Source organism: Numenius arquata, chromosome 22 (assembly GCF_964106895.1).
Source record: "Numenius arquata chromosome 22, bNumArq3.hap1.1, whole genome shotgun sequence".
NCBI lineage: Eukaryota > Metazoa > Chordata > Aves > Charadriiformes > Scolopacidae > Numenius > Numenius arquata.
Window position 1 is genome coordinate 6,655,478 of NC_133597.1, and position 18,143 is coordinate 6,673,620.

Here is an 18,143-nt window from a genome sequence, read left to right on the forward strand (position 1 = left end):
GATGTCCTAAGTGCTCTGCAAGAAAATGTAAGTGGAATTTGAGGAGAGACTGAGTCGCAAGCTGTGTAAGTTCTGTTTTCCAGCAGGTTAGATCAGGCTTTACACTCGAGCAGGCGACACCTCGTATTTCTTGCAAGGTGTTCAGACAACGTGCTGTTCTCTCCTGTCCCTCTGTTTCACCTGGTCCCGTTGTATTGAGGCCGAGATGAATTTTCAGGGTAACTGTACCCGTCATCGAGATCGTCCCGATCTACTCTTTGGGTTAAACAAGTAGGTTAATGGATATTTGATATTGAAGTGATGCTTCAAGATACAGCCAGCCAGAGCTCCCTTGGGCCCTGCTGTCCACAGCGCTGGTATTACCTTTCAGTTTGTTAAGGAGGCAAATGTTTGTGCAGTTCGGGGGTTTGAAGCGCTTGGTAAGTGCCAGGCGCCTTCTCTAATTGTATTTTAACTGATCACAAATCTTCTTGTGGTTGCCCACGTGTAAAGCTCTGCCTCTGCTGAAATCCTTGTCTGTATTTCCATTGGTACCTTCTGAAGTCACCAAAGGCAGATTTATTTTTTAACTAGGCTTTTAAGGCTTTATTTTACTCTTGTAATAAGTGTGTGCTTCCTTTTTAAAAAAGACTATTTTTCAGCAGTATTATTTTGCTGGTAGTTTGCATCTTGGACGCGTTAGGAATGCCAAACTCAGTCTTCCAGAATTACGTTGCATTGCTTGCTTCCAGCGCAGTGAATTCTGATAAAGTGCTTATTTAATCTCAACTGCTGCAGTAATTACCTGGTTTTAGGAGAAAGGGGTTTATTGCCGTGACTGCCCAGGACTGCACACAGCTCTAAGAAATGCTATTGCAGTGATTCCTCTTTTTCAGTCTTTAAATTCCTGTATTAAATTATAAATCAAAACTGCAGCGCGTTTTCCTGTGAGTTTTCCTTTCCTTGGAGTCTTCCTTCCTCTTTGCTTTCCCTTCCCTTGTTTCAAGTGATTCTTCCCCCTTCTTTTTTTTTCCTTCCCGTTTTTTTGGCAGAAATAGAAAGGGCCGAGCGCCGTGGGCTGATCTGTGGGAACGCTGCTATTTACAGGATTCATCTGGTCTCCTATGAAAGTCGCACCAAAAAGCTGTGATTCTGCCGGAAAGAAGAGCTCCCTGGAGCAGATCCTGGCAGAAACTCTGAATTATAGGTTCTGTGTTCATTGGGCACAAATGCATGGGTATGTGTGTGAGCATCCCAACAGCACCGATGGGTGTCCGGCCCCGGGTGCTAAAAAGTCTCTTTTCACCCCTTTCTGGGGGTGTGGATTCAACAAAAGTTGAATTTTGCTTTGGGAAGCCAAGCAGCATCCAGCCGTGTGTCGCGATTTGCCTTCTCAGCAGCGGTTTGGGAGGAGGAACCAGGCAGTTCCAGATCCAGGCAGGAAGTCTCTGTATCCGGGTCTGCTGATCCAGTCCTCTGGAATTTTTCTTTCACCCAGGCTCTTTCCTCCCCATCCGGGGGGGCGCAGTGGGCCCCGTGGTTCTCCCCACGCTAGCCATCGAGGCACAGCATTTCCAGCCCGCTTTGTAGAGCTGAAGCTGTGAACTGTCTTCTAAATGTCCCATTTTGCAAGAGGGCAAGTTTTTGATAGGTTTTCCTCTAGAGCTGCATGAAAAGCCACCTGAGGATGACTGAGGTTGCTCCATAATTTATCATTTTAGGAAGCTGCAAGAGAGTTGCAGGTCCATATGGATGCTGATGCCAGTGAGTAGCAGTTTTGGGAGTCCTCTACCAAACTGGATTTACATGGAGCAGAAAAAACTTCTCAAAGCTAAAAAGTACCAAATATTTTTACTGCACACTGCAATGACCCTCTGACCAGGAGAACATATTTTTACATGTAACTTGCTTTTGAATTTAGCCTTCAGTGGCAGATCGGAAATACTTTTCCTGTCCACCTAAATAAAATCCATAAATCTTGGCTAGCTCATAAGTGAGAGACAAGCAAGAACTTCTAATAAGTTCCTAAGGATATGTAGCATTAGGAAGTCAATGTATTTTTTTTTCTTCCTTCTTAATCCTTTAAAAATTCAGATGTTTTCTGACAGTAGTAGTAAGAACCAAACGTGCATCTTGCTTTGAAGCCCCCCCCCCCCGGTTGTGTTTCGTACCCGCAGACTCCACGGAGTTTTAGGCAGCGTTTGTAGTTGATGCAGTATTTGCAATGGGAACCCTCCCCAGGTGCTACGGAAACACGTCCTGATGGTTATCAGGTATCTGGGAGTATATTGGCTGATGGTTTCTTGAAGAGGCCTGGATTTGGAAGCGTGGTGTTTTCCCTGTAGAAGAGAAGGGATGAGGAGAAGGAGACAGTTTGGTTCTGCTGTTTCATTTAAATAAATCTTTTTTTTTTTTTTTTTCTTTTTTAGCTGAAGTACAAAGAGAGTTTTTTAATCCGTTACAAGACCTGGTTGTCGAAACCCCCCAGCCCCCAAGAAGGGGGTTGTAATTTCTGAAACAAAAGTCGTGTGTGCCAAGCAAGTGGTTCTTGGGGATAAGTGATTGCAGATGAGCGTCGCCTGGTACCTGTGTAATCACCCTCACACGTGCAAACGGAGTGAAAAGATGATTGCTCTGGTGACCTTTTGGCTGCGTTCTACGATTTTGGGCCCAGCAGAAGTGCCTGGGGAAGGAACGAGGTCTCTGTCCCCATCCCCAGCTCAAGCTTTTCCTGACACAGCTGCCAGAAGTATGAAAGGGATCACACCCACATCTGCCAAAAAAAAAAACCCAAAACCACCCTAAACCCCTGGTCGGGGTGGCAGAAGAGCCCTTTTGGCAGCTTAGGTTATGCCAAGGGGGTAGCAGAGCTCTCGCTCTCTCCCAGTTGGGAAATATCATCCATCAGCATATCCCACATCTCCACTGGGAGGCACTCCTGGTGTAATTACAGCACCGGAACCCAGCCCCCGGCCTCCTGAAGGCACAGGGAAACCCCTGAAACGCAGGTAGAAAGTAGAGACAGATTAATTTCTGTATTCCCTCTAGTGCAGTTTCTTCCTTCTGCCTGGTCACTCGGAGCCTTTCTGGAGAACTCAAACCCATAGACAGTAGCCTCAGGCATCCCGCGTTTCCACAGGTAATTTTGTGGCAAGTCTTGGCCATGTTTTCTAGGGAATTTTAATTGGAAAAGAAAACGAACAAGCACATCAGTTCAGAAATAATTACTCGGATCTCTATATTGCGCAGGTAAAAAGGAGATATATTAGTGTTTGTGTCACGGAACCATTCACGGCATTTGGGGCTGGCGTGCTTAACCTTTTCTGAGAGGTTGAATCCAGCAAAATCGATGAATCCTTGGAAAATAAAGCGGTAAAGCTTGGCTGAGTGCAGGGGAGTTGGAGGCACCGATGTGCTATTAATAAGGCCAGTTTTCTTTTCACATGTTCTGTGCTTCGTTCTCACTCTGCCTGCTCTCCACTTAGTCAGGTTGGGGGGTTTTGTTATTTTTAAACTAGATATTTTTTCCTTTCTCACAAGCTCTGTCAAAATGGGACTTAACTCTAATAATAGTTGGCTTGAGCGAAACGCCACAGTTATGCGAAGGGCTTTGAAATCACGGGAAAAGGGAGTTTGTTCTGCTCTGCTTTTCCTCTTCTTTTCTCCTGAATAATTCTGTAAATTAGTGTGGGAGCCAAATTGTGGCTTAGAAATAGAATCACAGAATCATAGAATCATTCAGGTTGGAAGAGACCCTTGGGATCATCGAGTCCAACCATCTACCCTACTCTACAAAGTTCTCCCCTACACCATATCCCCCAACACCACATCTAAGCGACTCTTAAACTCATCCAAGGATGGTGACTCAACCCCCTCCCTGGGCAGCCCGTTCCAGTGTCTGATCACTCTCACTGTGAAGGATTTCTTCCTAATGTTCAGTCTAAACCTACCATGTTGGAGCTTGAAGCCATTCCCTCTCATTCTGTCATTAGTTACCTGTGCCAAGAGACCAGCACCAACCTCTCTACAGTGTCCTTTCAAGTAGTTGTAGAGGGTGATGAGGTCTCCCCTCAGCCTCCTCTTCCTCATACTAAACAGTCCCAGCTCCCTCAATCGTTCTTCGTACGATTTATTCTCCAGGCCCTTCACCAGCTTCGTTGCCCTCCTCTGCACCCGCTCCAGCACCTCGATATCTCTCTTGGATTGAGGTGCCCAAAACTGGACACGATACTCCAGGTGTGGCCTCACCAGTGCTGAGTACAGGGGGACAATCACCTCCCTGCTTCTGCTGGTCACGCTATTTCTAATACAAGCCAGGATGCCGTTGGCTTTCTTGGCCACCTGGGCACACTGCCGGCTCATCTTCAGCCGCTTGTCAATTAGAAGCCCCAGGTCCTTTTCCACCAGGCAGCTCCAGCCACACTTCCCCCAGCCTGTACCCCAGCATGGGGTTGGTGTGGCCCAAGTGCAGGACCTGGCACTTGGTCTTGTTGAATATACTTTCAGGCAGCTTTAACCTGAGATAACAGCACACAGCTCTCATCTCTTCTTGCTTTGGCGCATGGATTTATCAAGGGTCGTGGTGGTGCGTATCTCAAATCTCTAGTTAAACCCGGTCCGGTCGCGTTCACAAAGGCTGAGCAGCTCCACCGTCACCTCGCTGTGCCCAGGAGCGGTGCTCGGGCTCTGACCCCATCTGGCTGTTGCTCTGGTGCCCGTAGGGATCAGTGATGTTGCTAAACGGCACGAAAGTGTCTGTGTGAAACTAGAAATCAGTCTTAAAAGTGAGTGGGGCTGGAGAATATACGCTGGGAAATCCAGGGTGGTTGTTTGGCTTTCTCAGAAGGTCTTGGTCTGGGCACAGTTATGGTGTGTTTGGGAAGATCCTTAAGGGAACACGTAGAAATGCATATTTTCCGCTGCGTGGACAAGATCTGCAGCGTGTTTCCACCAAAAAGACAAGCAGCCAAGGCAGGACTCCTCCTCTGCCCCTCTCTGTCTCCCCAGCTCCCTCTGTCCTCCCTCCTTTCCTTCCCCTCTCCCCGGTAGGGAATTTAACGGCTGCAAGCCGCAGATCGTACCGTTACTCCGGCCCTTCGGACTTGCTTCGCCAGCTCCTGCATCAGCCCGTGCCTGTGATTAATTCAGAAGACTTGGCTGATCTGGAGTTTCATCTGCGGGATTTCATTTAAGAGCTTGTGGCAGCTCCGCGCTCGTTCTTCTCCAGCGTTTAATCCCGTAGCTGCAGTGGGGACCTCACACCGAATCCCGTGACTTCTTCTCATGGGAACTGGCTTTGGCTAACGGGAAGGCGAGTGAGGGTCCCGTTACCCGCCTGGCTGTGTGTTGCAACATTCCTAACTGTGTTCTTATCTTTGTAAATGGAATATTAGGAATATTTTTTCTTACAAAGCTGAACAGCCACAGCAGACCACGGCTACGGCCACCAAAAGTGGCCACCACCAGTCACCGCGTCATTGCCCGGGTACTTGGGACATGAGGTACCTTCGTGTCAAACCTGGTTTCTGAGAGCTCTGTGAATCAAATGAAATCATTTTGAGATTGTCCCACAGCATGGTGAGCTCTTCTCTTGAGGTTCTTCTTAGTCTCCTACTCTGCTTTCATCTATACCCTTAGTTTCTCCCTTTTTTTTTTTAAAAAAGGGGTTTTGTTTATTTGGGGGGGGGGGTTCTTTTTTTTGCGTTTTGAGAGCGTTTGATTGCAGGATGAATCTAGCTGAGTAAGAAGCAGCATTGGAAAATACGGGCTGCCTGACTTCTAATGATGGCTTGAAGCTTCCCTCAGTGGTTAAATTTGCAAAAGCAGGGAGTGGAAGAAGCTATGGAGTATATTAATAACATTTTTTGGGTTACTCTGCCTTCCCAGTACTTCTGGCTGAAATGACTTTTGGAGGATGGGTTAAACTTCAGAACGCTTCAAGGACTGGATTTGTGACAAGCCGCGTGTATGGTTTTTGTCCATGGTTTCCAATGCTTGGGCTTGTTTGCTGTGTTTAAAAGATGGACATTCATGATCTACCTCTTCTGCTCCACTGCCTGTGAGCACGTCAGTAGCAGAGAACGCATCTCTTTCACTTGGTTCCCTAAAATTGTTGGGCGAAAGAAATTAGGAACAGAAAATAAAACCCACGTGTAAGATTATGTTATTTTTTCCAATCAGGAGATGCAGAAGAAGCCAAAGGGCATCCCAGCGTGTTCAGTGCAGAGGAGGACAAAGCTCCAGAAGGGCTGTGTCCATGTGGAGACGTGAACGAGCTCCTTAGCCGTGATGCCAAACGCAGACTTGATGTTCCCAGGAGCAGAAAAGCCACATCCCTGGTTGCTCGGGTTTCGTTCCCGTCCGAAGGGGGGTTTGTAACAAGCGTTCAGTATTTTCTCTCTACAGGAAGCAGAGTGCAGGTGGGCAAAGGTGTGCCGTTGGACACCAAATAGTACAATCCCTCCTCGAGCGCCGTTGATGCTCAGAGCAATGATTTCCCAAGGTAATGCCCCAATCCGCAGCCGCGGGAGCTCGGTGTTGCTGGTGACACAGCAGTTATTCCTGCCCTTATTACCGAAAACAGGATTGTGCCGTCTCCGGCCCCAGTCGGAATCTGTGAACCGGAACAGTTTGTCACCAAGGGGTTAATCGTTGCTGGAGGACTCTGCCTGCCCGGCCTGCATTAAAAAACAACCAAAAAAAGACTGATGTAGGGACCATAAAACATCCTGGCAGCTCGGGGTACCTGACGGTGTCACTGCTCTGAGTCCTGTGTACTGGTGTGCTATTTTGAGTTGGTTTATGTGCATTTTGCGTGGAAATTTTAAATAGCGTTGCTTCTGCTGTTATTCATTCCCCGTTTGTGTTAGGATTTTATCAACTTTTATCAACGGGTTCGATAGGAGGAACGTTCCTGGAAGGGTGAGTTGGTACCGGGATGGAGGTTTTCTGTTCGGAATTGTCTGTAAGCACACGTAAAACCGGATTTAGGAGTCATGCTTGGCCGCTAAGGAAAAAAGCAGTGTGATAGTGTGATCGTTGTCCAAGCAAAACAATTCCAGTAATAAATCCCAAGTATAATAAGGAGCTGGGGAACAGGCATTATTTGGAGATATGAGTCAGCAAACAATTTTGAAAATAACACAATCTGCTTGAGGAGAAACCGTGAACACCAAAAGAAACGAGTTTTACCCTCCTGCTCATCAAGATGTCTGCATAAATAGAAGCAGATTCCTCTTTAATCCTTCTGACCCTGAGGTTGTCCACCTTATCTCGGGAGCCCACCTTTCAAAGTGTGGGCCGGCAATTCCTGGGATCGATACCGGAGGAGCTGGGGCCAGCGTGGTCAAACAGAACGGCAGCAGCTGCTCCCAGAGCGTCGCTGTAAATGCAGGTAACGCCACCAGCTTTCCCTGCCACCGGGAAAAGGCTGGAAAACTTGGTGGCTGAAGTGTCCCCGAGCCCCCGTCACCCTTCTGTCCCCACTTTTGGTGCGGCCAGCGGGAGGGATGCCGGGGCTGGTGGGCAAGCCCAGTCTGGGTGTGTTGTGCTTGCTGCTCGGAGCGTGGTGTGCTGGAACAGGCTGGTTTTCGGAGCTGGGCTGTGAATTCGGTCACGGTAAAACGATCCGTGTCATTTCGTTTGGGTTTTAAAATAGCGGAACTCCCGGAGAATTTTTAATTTTGAGTTTTGTTTTCGGTGATCTGATCGATGCGGCCACAAACTGTGCTGGTTAACAGCCGCCCGGAGTGGGAGGGGACATGATTTCTTTAGCGCTGTAATTAGATTAACCGAAGGGACACCCCGGGTGCAAAGTGTCTCTGCTGCCCCCAGAGCTCGGGGGGCAGACGGGGCTGAGGAGCGCGGGGCCCAGCCCGTGTCCGGTCTGCAGGTTCGGACGTGCTTCCGTGGAGGAATTCAGGCATCCTCAGCGTCTCTCCCTTCCTTTTGGACGTGCTGAGGCAGCCTTTTCCCGTGGGCTTGAGGATTTGCAGGGAGAGACCTGCGCTGAAACGATGGCGCAGACGTAACCCCGAGCTTTGCAGTCTTCATCAAATTGGGCTTTGGCCCTTACTGTGGTTTTTCTCTGCAGTTTTTGGGGCACAAAGGTGCGGTTTAGCTCTGTGCAAGGATAAGCTGTGGATAAATTTGAGTGTAGCTCTCCCGGCCCCGTTCTTTGTGCCGGTGTGTTTTCCTGGAGGTAGAAAGAGGATGGGGGGGCCGGGTCCATCCCGATGACAGGGACTGATGAGCGGTCAGGGAGGGGAGCGATGGGATGAGGGGGAACAGCTTTAAACTGAAAGAAGGGAGATTTAGATTGGCTATTAGGAAGAAATTCTTTACGCTGAGTGTGGTGAGTCGCTGGCGCAGAGAAGCTGTGGCTGCCCCATCCCTGGAGGGGTTCAAGGCCAGGTTGGAGGGGGTCTTTGAGCAACCTGCTCTGGTGGGAGGTGTCCCTGCCCAGGGCAGGGGGTGGCACTGGGCGGGGGGGGGGGGGGGGGGGGGGCTTTAAGGTCCCTTCCAACCCAAACCAATCCGTGATTCTATGAGGTTATGGGTCTGATATTCCCCGGAGAGAGCTGTTTTTTGCTTTTCCCTGCCTTTCTGATCCTCTGCCCTTTGTCCACCGGGGGCCATCGCCCAGGTCGAAGGGCCCCCCCCCCCGGCGGGGGCAGAGCCATCCCCAGCGGGGTCGGGGTCGGGGTCGAGGGACCCGCCGGCTGCCGGCTCCGAGGAGGTGGGGGGACGCGGCCACCGGCGGGATCGGGGCTGGAAGGAGGCACCTGCGGGAGGTGGAGCCGGTCCCGGCGGGGAGGGGCCAGGAGGGAGGCGGCGAGCACCCACCCCCCCCCCCCCCCGCCCCTCCCGCAGCCGCTGGTCCCCTCCGCCGGCGGGCAGGGACAGCGAGGGAGCGGGGACAGCGCGGGGACCGCCACCGAGGGGCTGCTGCAGAGCGGGAGGTAGGAGAGGGCTCCTCTTGGGGTCTCCCCCCCCCCCGCCCCCCCCATCCTTCGCATTGGCGTCTTTCTTATATAAGGATTGCGGAGGATTTTTAGGCTCCTGCGCCCACTTGTTGCTTAGTAACTTGCCGGGTATTTCGTGTGCGGGTTGGGGGGAATTAATGGCTTTGAATGAAGGTTTTTCTTGGCTGGGAGGGGGGGGGGGCTCGGCGCACACTGGGGTGTTGGCCCCCCCCCCCGGGTTGGGCAGGGTGGCCAGGCGGTGCGGGAAGGTGGCCCCGATCGGAGCCCATCTTACACAGGTGCCATCGGGGCTGGCAAACGCCTTCTGCCGGGGAGGGGCGGCCCGGGGGTCACGGCTGTAGCCGGGTGAGAAAGTACCTGTTACTGGATAATTTCCAGTGCCCCCCTCTGAGCCCGCACCCCGGCTGCTGGATGGACACCCGCCTGTTCCTGCCGAGAGATCCTCAGGGATCCGTGCCCTCGGGCAAGTTGCCTGGTTTGGTGGTCGCCTTCTCTTGCCGACCGAAGACTGATTAACAGCGCATTCTTCCCCCTCCCCCAGCCTCGCTAATTGCTTTACTTCTCTTTCCTTTTTACTGATCTCTGCTTTCAGGTTTCCATTGCGCCTTTCTATTCTCCGGCTCCCTAGCTGTAAACCGCTTTATTACTCCGGGGTCATGGGTGTGGAGCGAGCCCGGGCTGTTAAAGGGAGCCTCTGTCATGCCTGGGCTGATTTGTGGCAGGATTGCCACCCGGATCCCGGGGGGAGAAGGAATTCCAGCCTGCAAGCCCCCTCCGGCGCAGTCAAGGATGCCCGTAAGGTCCCCGGGGTGGCGGAGATGGGATGGGTGCTTCCTCCTCAGATTTATACCTGGCTCCCCAAAAGGCACTGATGGATGGGAATGTCTACAATTTGAATTTCAATAGATTTTTGCATATCCCTTTAGCTTTTCCTTTTCCCTCCCTCCCTCCCTCCCCCAACCGGCACATTCCTAAGCATTAATATTATTGATGCTGTTGTGCAGGAGAAAGGGGGCTTCCTATTTAAAAACGCTGGTCCTTTGTTCGCTGGAGCCCCGGGGCAGTCGGTGCACGCTCTGAAAAATAAAATTCCCAGGGAGAAGAGTTACCGCGATCACAGTAGACACTTTGCAAGTAGCCATGGCTCGTCTGTTCCTATTTGCTCAGAAAACCTCCTAGAAGCTACAGTCCATTTTAAGGACTAAATGCCCCGCAGGATGTTATTATTTATGACAGAGAAGACAGGAGGCCTTGCCTTTCCACTCTTCCCCGACCTCCTTTGTTCTGGGCACGATAAAAGGGTCTCGCTCGAAATCAAAGCTCTGGACTGGGAAGATAAAGGAAAAGAATAAAGCAGGCAAAACAATGCAATATCTGCATTCCTAAGTCTTAGAAAGCAGCTTTAGTTCACTGCAAATCCCCAGACGTATGGGGGGAAAATCCCCCCAATTTTCATTTTCAGTAAAGCTTTTTTAACACTTCTTCAGCTGTGTAAGGAGGATGGATGGGAAGATGTTCTTTTCATCCCCTTTAAAGCTCTGGTATCCTGCCGGCGCTGTGTAAAGCCACCGCAGCGTGGATGGGGCTCACGTCCCTTGTCTTGGATATTGTTTCCACTCCAGGTGAGCGGAAATTTTGCTTCCAAAGGCAAAATCATCCCAGGGTTTGATGCAGGTGTTAATGGCTGAAGTATAAACAATTTAGAAAGTCCGTGTTGTAAGTAGGAAAATAACCGGAATGGTATCAACCTTGGAAGAGCAGGTCGCTGTAATCTGGGAGTAGCTGGTGTGGGCTGTGAACAGCTGCCCTCTGGCTAGTGAAAATGGAGGTAGGCGGCCTCTGAAGGGATTGGGGGAGCGGCAGTGATGGTACTGGTCATACTGGGAGTACCGCATACTTCAGAAGAGTCTGTACGCTGAGGACTGAATAACGGCTTAAGGAAAGGGATGTGGTGTGCTCCGACCCGAGCCCCCCTCCTTATTCCGCAGGGATTGCTCGTGTCCCTGGTGGAATACAGAGGTTCCTCCCCGGTGTCTTCCCGAGGCCTTGCGTAAGAGCAAACACCCTCTCGCTCCAGGACTGGGCTCCGTCTGCCAAACTCTGATTATTCAGCTTCTGTTGTTTGTTGATTCATGTCAGGTCTTTTCTCGTTGCTCGCCTCCTCCCACCACCCGGGCTGGAGTACCTCCGCTGCCGCAGTCGCTCCGGTTATCCCGGTTTAGCTGATGGCAGGCTGGGGCTGGAGCGTGATGTGTGTTTGAGTGACTAGCGAGAGCTCTGGGCTGCCTGCGCGTGTCCAAAGCGCTCCGCGTTATTCAGGCTTGGCTTGGGTTGCTGTCAAGTGTTTGGAAGATCTCCTGCAGCGCTGCTGCCCGTTGGTGGCAGAAGGAGAAGTGGTGGGATGAAGCTCCAGCAGCCTCTTCTGCTGCAGCTCCACTGGGGCTGGTTGGGAGCCTTCTGGTCAAGGGAGGACACTGCCTGCGGCAGTTGGCCATTGGCCTTCAAATAAGTAGAAGTTTGAGAATGGTGGATTCTCTGAAGCTGTAGATGGGACAATAAACCCCATTGAGATTGTACTAAAGGGAGGTTGAGGTCAGCCGTTAAGAAACTCCATCTGTAAGGACAGTGAGCAGCTCAAGCCATTACCAACCGAGAATGTGTGGCATTTTCATCTCTGGAGACTGCCGAGTGTGAGAACCTCCTGGCAGAGTTGGCTGAGGTACAGCTGAACCTGCTCTGGTGTCACCTCATGGCTTAGGTGGCTTCTTGGCTCTTGAGTGCTCTTCCTTATCTGTAAGTATCTGGAGAGTAACACACAATTACCTGGCTGGTGTTGGTGCTTACTTGGTTGTTGATGTTCTAAAAGAGGGTTTCTTCTCAAACTATATGAATTGTGTATTAGAAATACAGTCAAGTTACAGCATCACACTCTCCTTAGTGGGAATTTACTGTTACACAAAGGCTTCAGTGCATTTTGGTGTCAAGAACTCACCTGTCTCTAGGTGCTTGGACGTGCGAGGTGGAATGATGGTGATATCCCAAAGTGAATGTGGGTGAGGGACCAACACCGTCTCCCTGACAGACAGATCCCATGTTTGGTTGTGCTGGTGATAGTTACCTGAGTCAGAACGTTATTTTTCAAGAGGACGGTTGGTCTCCAAGGTGAGCCAGATAAGCAAAAGGACTGCGGTAAACGCTGCTGGAACACATAGGGGTTTAGCAAAATGTAATATGAATAAAAAGATGGTTTGGGTGTCTCTTTTGCTATTTTTCTCCTAGCTCTACACTTCCAGTTCGCTTCCCTTGTCTCCAGTCCCACTGCTGGCCTTGTGACCTCTTCGTGTCACCTGAGCTGCTGACACTACTGCCTCCTGTGCTAAACGCCCTCACCTCCATCGTTTTCTTTTCGGCTCCCACTTGTTTTCCAGCCTTGGCCTCTGATCACTTGTTTTCTTTGAGCTCTAGCCCTGTCTCTCGCTATTTCCTCACCTCCAGCTGCAGACCCTGGTGAGACCCAACCAAACCCATCCCTGCTGCATCCTCACCGAGACTGTCTCAGCCAGCGCTGCTTTTTTTCCAGATAGAATTCAAAGATGTTAATAGAATTAATAGATTGACCTTGTCAGCCCTTGTACCTTTGAAACCTCTCTGCTTTTAACTGATTTATATCTCCTAACCATGTCCTGCTTCCCTCGGGGTGGGTATGCTGTGCTTCAGGGAATTCATTCCGGGATGTCCTGTGCTCGGTTTGCTCCGGGAGGTCAGGTCACATTATCTTCATGCTCCTTTATGGCCTCAGGGTCTACAAAAAGTCTCTCGGGCATCTCTTTGGCCTGGAAGGCATCGCAGATTTCTTGGTACCAAATTTTGCTCTCTGTGGGTAGGTGAGACATTTGTACATCTGGCTAACCTTGCGGTTATCGTTTGTACCCGTAAATAACGTATCTGGCAATGAAGAGCGTGGAAGCAGTTTTTGCCGTTGTAAATAGTTCATGGTTCTCATACGCGTTTTCTCATCGACACAAAGAACCTTCTCCGGGGAGTTCAAGCTGTAGATAATCCTCGTGCATCCCCTTACAGATGTGCCTGTTCAGTCAAATCAATAACGTTGAAAGCAATTAATGCTGCTGGTCAGATACGCTGTCAGCTTAGGAATTTACAGCCTTCTCTCTCTGGCAGAGGGCTAATTAAACCCAAAGGCAGCGAAAGCTGACAGAGGTGGTTGTATAATCCGGGCATGAAAATGCACCCAGGCTGGTCCCTCTCTGCTGTTCCTCCGCTCACCGAAACACGCCGGTGTTGTGATAGCTTGTGCAAGGACAAGGAAGAGCTGCAGGTTTTTGGGGGACTATTTCTTACAGGCGCTGCCCAAGGGGTGGCTCCAGGGCCTGGGCAGAGACAAGAAGAAGTGGAGCTTCCTTATTACTCGACTTTGTAAATAAGAACATCAACAGCACTTACCAGTTTTAATGACCTACTTTGCTCTCCGTGTGTACGGTGCTCTCGTGATAGCTGCAAATATGTGTTTATTCTTGGCTGGTTCTTGTCATCATAGTTAATTTTAATGGTTTTTATCTAGTGACACTGAAATTAGTCACCTTTAACATATTTTGTGACTCCTTACAACACAGAGGCCAGCCTTAACTGGTGTCAGCCTGGCACAAGATAAATGCTGCAGCATCAAAGAGCTCGCAGCGTTTTTATTTTATTTTTCTTTTCTTTATAGAGCAAATCAGTAAGTACACATTTATGAAGGTTATTGGAGGTAGAAGGATATTTTTAAACTCTCACATCTATAGAATTTTAAAATCTCTTTCTGAAAATCTCCATGACCAACGAGGGAGCCCATTATCAATGTGGTGTTGGCTGGCCCTTCTTCAAAACCAGCGTCCTGTTCAAGGACTAAAGGACGGTGCTTGGTGGTGCGTGGTTCCAGATTCTGGTTGGGTTTTTAGGGCTGTATAAATTAGCTTCCAAAATAGAATCTGCTGTGGCAGGAGGAAAGGAGTAAAATGTCTTGTTGCTAAGGAACATGACAGAGAACTGGGAGATGTGACTCAATTCTTGGCTTCGTTTAATTTCTTTTCGGTAAGATGTGGGTCCAAGGAGCGTGTCTCTCTTAAGTGTGAGGGGATGGATATTAAAAATATTTAGTGGTGTTTTAAAGAGGGGACGAGGTAACTGATGCTGTGTGGGGAACTGGCAGAACTCGGTCCACGCACGGTTAAAGGTATCCCTGAGTTTCGCAGAATCAGGAGCACAGGAAAGATGTGGGAAAACTAAACCCGGCTTCTCACCTCCCCGTTCCTGGTGCTGCTCTCTCTTCAAAAGACTCTGGTGCTGCTCTTTCCCTCCCCGCGGCAGAGTTTAATTTTAGAGAAGAATGGGTCTTCGGGGGCTAATAGATGGGAAGAATTTGAGCTTGACTTGCTGCAAATCTCTCTTCAGAGAGGGTGGATTTCGCTCTTGTTTTGTAATACCTACCCCTGCTTTTTTTATGGAATTCCCACGCCTTTTTCCAGCTTTGGTTTTGTGACTGGATATTGCGTTTTTTTAATATATTTTAAACTGTGCAGCCACACGTTTTCCTGCTTTGGACCTGAGCAGCAGCTCTGCTGGCACAGGGCACAGCGGGGCTCTGCACCCTCCGAAATCACTGCTCACGTCGGGGGGGGGGGTCAGCGTACACCCGCAAGATTTCCTCTTGGAGTCAAAGTTTACTAACCCCGTGTCAGAAAACACGCTGCTATCAGGGATCGGGCCTGAGTTCAAACCCAAAATATTAGCGCTAGCAGCAGGAGATAAGGCAGGAGGTCTTTATTTGCTCAGCAGGGGCTTGTTTTCCCTCGGCAAAGCCCAAGAAGGCTGCAGGGGGACAGGCAGAATGTCCTATAGGAAGCTGCCAGCGTCCCATGCAGAATATAGAATCACAGACTCATAGAATCATAGAATGGTTAGAGTTGGAAGGGACCTTAAAGATCATCGAGTTCCAACCCCCCTGCCCTGGGCAGGGACACCTCCCACCAGACCAGGTTGCTCAAAGCCCCCTCCAACCTGGCCTTGAACCCCTCCAGGGATGGGGCAGCCACAGCTTCTCGGGGCAACCTGGGCCAGGCTCTCACCACCCTCACAGGGAAGAAGTTCTTCCCCAGATCTCAGCTCAATCTCTCCTCTTTCAGGGTCAAACCCTTCCCCCTCCTCCTATGGTTCCCCTCCCTGTTCCAGAGTCCCTCCCCAGCTTTCCTGGAGCCCCTTGAGGGACTGGAAGGGGCTCGAAGGTCTCCCCGGAGCCTTCTCTTCTCCAGGCTGAACCCCCCCGACTCTCTCAGCCTGTCCTCACAGCAGAGGGGCTCCAGCCCTCCCAGCATCTCCGTGGCCTCCTCTGGCCCCGCTCCAACAGCTCCATGTCCTTCTGCTGTTGGTGGCCCCAGAGCTGGAGGCAGCACTGGGGGTGTCTCCCCAGAGCAGAGCAGAGGGGCAGAATCCCCCCCCTCGCCCTGCTGGCCACGCTGCTGGGGATGCAGCCCAGGATGCGGGGGGTTTCTGGGCTGCCAGCGCACGTTGCCGGGGCGTGTGGAGCTTCTCACCAACCAACTCCCCCAAGTCCTTCTCCTCAGGGCTGCTCCCAATCCATTCTCCATCCAGCCTGGGCTTGTGCCTGGGTGGTAATTGCACCCCCGTACGGGCACAGGATGGGTCAGGGATTGGCACTCCACGGCTGGTTGTGCCCCAGCCAGTTCAGCTCCGTTTCCCTCAGGCTGGGGGTAGAGTTTTGCCACGTGTTGGCTTTGGCAGCGAGCTCAGCGTGAGAAGGTCCGGTTTCCTGCGCTTTGCTCCGCCGCCCCCTCGCCGGGGCTGCCACAACCGCTCACGCTCTTCTGCCCTAAGAGCATCAGCTCCGGCGGATTATTTTTAATCCGGGTGGCTGCAGTGACTTAACTCCCGGTGCAACCCCACGCAAAGGTGCAGGAGCACGACCAGAGTGCCACCGTGGCCCGGGAGGAAGACGCAGGAGACCTCAGTATATCCCAGGAGACCTCAACGTATCCCAAGAGATCCCCATGAGCTTTCAGTGAGTTCCCAAATAAACCCAGGAAAAGCATATTGGGCTGAAAACCAGCCACGGAACGTCTGGGAATCGCTGCTGGCTGACACGTTTCTCCAGCAAACGAGCTGCCATGAAGTATATCCTGACGTGCCGTCGCAGTCTGCGGCACTGGGGTGAGACAAGCCCTGCTTTGCATGAAGTAATTGTTATTTAATAGTTTATATCAACACCGGGGGAATTTCAGACCTCACTGATACTACAGAAGCTCGGTGGTATAGCAACGACGGCGTGGTTTGATTGATAAATGTTCCTGGGGGAGGTGGAGCGTGTGGCAGCTTCCCAAAACCACAATGAACCACCTGGCACGAGGATTCCTTTTTCTTCCCTCCCTCTAAAGGCTTTGGCCGGCCCCGTGGTGGCAGCCAAGGGTGTGATATTTTCCCTCCCTCCTAATGGACACGTTCGTGCCAGCAAAACTTCCCGAGTGGTCCAGCCTCAGGTGGGGCTTTTTTGTTTGGGTTGTGATTGGGGTTTGGGGTTTTTTTTCAGCCAGTTTCTCACTGTAGGAGATGGAGAATTTGTCTTTGCTTGTTCAAGCCAGGATTTTTAGCCAAACCTGCCTTTCTGAGGAGAATCAGTCCCTGCTCCTTCTAGGAAAGGGCTCCGTTTCTCGGTGAACTATTTGTGTTATGGCGGTTAAATCTGAGGTGGAAATTAATACGGATAAATGTTAGGAGGGTTTTTTGTTATGTTTTCCTTCCGGTTGGTAATTCAGCATCTCTGAGCATGGCACCCGTGTAAAATTGTCTGGTAGTAGTGGTACTTTATCATTTGAAGTTACTTCTATGTCACTGATCAACCTGGACACCTCATGAGGAGACACAAATTGTGAATGGTTCAGATTTATCATGCACCCCCCCTCTATTAGTGGGACAATGAAGATAGAAAAGGGCTAATTAGTCTGTTCACATCTTCTTAGGTTTGTTTCTGGTCTAAACCCTCTGCGTTGATTCCATAATTTCCTTGCATTCACTAATTGTGGGTGTTTGGAGGTGGGCACGTGGGGGTAGGGGTGTAGGACCACTGCTGGCGCTGCAGCTGGAGAGCGTCGCCTGCTGCTGCTGGCTCTGTCACCCGGGGAGCAGCAAAGGCTTGGGACCAGGGATTTGGAGCAGAAAATATTGATTCTTGGTAGCAACGCTGGCATTGGTGCTTATCCAGGAGCTGGGACTGCCGTGCCTGCTTCATCTAACGCAAAATGCCTCAGGAATTAAACCTCTCGTAGGATGTGTTGCTGGTTTGAGGGTAAAACGATGCCAGAGGACGTGGAAGCAGGATGGGAAGCGTTTCACCTTCTATTGCTGTTGGCAGAAAGGCAGCGACCTGTCACAGAATTACAGAATCACATGGGGTTGGAAGGGACCTCTGGAGATCATCCAGTCCAACCCCCTGCCAGAGCAGGTCCACCCAGAGCAGGTCCCACAGGAACGTGTCCAGGCGGGTTTTGAGTGTCTCCAGAGAAGGAGACTCCACCACCTCTCTGGGCAGCCTCTTCCAGGGCTCTGCCACCCTCACCGGAAAGAAGCTTCTCCTCATGTTTAGGTGGAACTTCTTATGTTCGAGTTTGTGCCCGTTCCCTCTTCCTGTCCCTGGGCACCACTGAAAAAAGACTGGCCCCATCCTCCTGACACCCACCCTTTCAGTATTTATAGGTGTTGATCAGATCCCCCCTCAGTCTTCTCTTCTCCAGGCTAAAAAGACCCAAGTCCCTCAGCCTTTCCTCATCAGAGAGATGCTCCAGGCCCCTCATCATCTCTGTAGCCCTCTGCTGTACCCTCTCCAGCAGTTCCCTGCCAGCCTCCTGAGCCCTCACGGCTGACAGGGATCGCTTATCCTCATCAGACACCTACTTGCTTTTCTCTTCCATAACCTGTCAGCGAGGAGATGGCTGGTTGGATTTTCTGGCTGTTCTCTTCTCTCCCCCGCCCAGGAGAAGCCAAACCTCCATCGGTGAATCATTCTTGCGTAGGAATAAACCTCTGAGGTGGGTTCAGCCCGAGAAGCTCGTACAGAGCAGGCAGCGGCTGAGAGAAGAGGGGTGCAGGGTTTAACCAAGGAACCCTGCAAATCTT

General features: G+C 50.8%; 1 protein-coding gene across 1 annotated transcript in view; it reads left to right on the plus strand.

Moving 5' to 3' along the window:
- Window positions 1–18,143, plus strand: part of ARHGAP32 (Rho GTPase activating protein 32) — a 165,927-nt gene that overhangs the window by 107,248 nt on the left and 40,536 nt on the right. The window lies entirely within an intron of this gene.